The sequence below is a fragment of the Gossypium arboreum genome, chromosome 13 (assembly GCF_025698485.1).
Source record: "Gossypium arboreum isolate Shixiya-1 chromosome 13, ASM2569848v2, whole genome shotgun sequence".
NCBI lineage: Eukaryota > Viridiplantae > Streptophyta > Magnoliopsida > Malvales > Malvaceae > Gossypium > Gossypium arboreum.
The window spans coordinates 87,699,523-87,701,198 of record NC_069082.1 but is presented as its reverse complement, the minus strand read 5'-3'; the positions used below and the strand labels follow the sequence as shown (position 1 = coordinate 87,701,198).

General features: G+C 39.8%; 1 non-coding gene across 1 annotated transcript; it reads left to right on the top strand.

The window, feature by feature from the left end:
- The first annotated feature begins 676 nt into the window (after positions 1–676).
- LOC128287746 (small nucleolar RNA R71) lies at positions 677–783 on the top strand. The gene has a single exon (XR_008278446.1). It is a non-coding gene; the product is annotated as a small nucleolar RNA R71 (small nucleolar RNA).
- The last annotated feature ends 893 nt before the right edge of the window (positions 784–1,676 follow it).

Below are 1,676 nucleotides of genomic sequence, written 5' to 3'. Positions count from 1 at the left end.
TTTGGAGATTAGTTTGGAAAGCTGGCCTATCTGAGTTTCGAGCCCTTGGATCAACACTTGTTGATTTTTAAGTGCTGTCTCGGTGTTTTGGAAACGGGTTTCTAACACTGAGATAAACTTTGTGAGTGTCTCTTCAAGGTTCGGCTTCTTTTCCTGTTGGTAGGGTGGTTGTTGGTAGCCTGAAGGTGGTTGTGATCTTTGATTTCCTTGACTGCCCCACGAGAAATTGGGGTGGTTCCTCCAACCTGCATTGTAAGTGTTACTATATGGATTGTTTTGAGGTCGAGGATTATTACCCATGTAATTTAATTGCTCGTTATCGATGTTGTGGCCATAAGGTTGGTATTCCGAATGGCTTGTTCCACCTCCACTTGCTTCGCACTGCATTACTGGGTGAACCTATGAAGAACTAAGAAAGCCATCAATTTTCTTATTCAAGAGTTCTACCTGATTAGAGAGCATGGTGACCGAATCGACGTTATAAACACTAGTTATTTTCGTTGGCTTTGTCCTCATGACTTGCCACTGATAGTTATTCAATGACATCTCCTATATGAACTCATAAGCATCTTTAGGTGTTTTATTATTGATGGTTCCGCCAGCAGCTGCGTCAACCATTTGCCAAGTCGAAGGATTCAGGCCATTATGGAATGTTTGAACCTAAAGCCAAAGCGGTAACCCATGGTGTGGGCACCTTCACAAAAGGTCCTTGTATCTCTCCCATGCATCGTAGAGTGTTTCTAAATCCCTCTGCACAAAAGAAGAGATATCATTACGTAATTTAGCCATTTTAGCCAGTGGAAAATATTTTAGTTGTGACACCCCTAATGTGACCCTAGTCGGAGAGTGGTTTCGGGACCACGAAACCGAGTCACAAGAATAATTAGGTGTTATATTCCGTGCTTATTGTATGTGGAATTTGTATGCGTAAATATTTCGTGTCTCGATTTTTATTAATTAGGTGCAAATTTATAAGAAAGGACCCATGTGCTAGGACTTGAAAATGTGATAGGTGTATTTTTAAGTGGCCTAATAATGCATGAAGTGAAATAAATGGAGTTGCATGTCAATTATCCCATTTCCTAAGGTGGATGGCGGCCATGACAAATTATGGGCAAGGGAAACATGTTCCCAACATGTTTTACTAATGGATGATGTTAGAAATAATAAAATAAGAGTATGGAGAAAAAAAAAGTGTTCATTCTTCCTCCCTAGCCTTGGCGAATGTCCTAAAGAAAGAAAAAGAAAAAAATTTGTTCATCTATTTTCACTTCTTGGCCGAAAATACTAAGGAAAAAGGGGGAGGATTTTTGCTTCATGCTTGGGTTGGAAGAGATCTAGAAGGAGATTTGGCTAAGTTTGCATCAAGACTAAGGTATGTATGAGGTTGTGTTGGGAGTTTCATGCATGTTATGGTTGCTAACTTGATGTGCATGTTAGCCATGGCTCAAATCTTTGTTAAGCCATGGAAATGGTAGTTGGCCAAAGTTGTTATGGTGATAAAGCCATTGCATGCTAAGTGTGAAGCTTGATGATGATGCATGCAATGATGGATTGTCTACTCTTGAGTAAGATTTTGAGTTTTCTTTTGTTCAACCATGATTGAAGTTGAAAAGGGCATGATTGTCATATTCGCCATGATGCATTCTTGAGCATGATTCATGCTTCTTGCATGT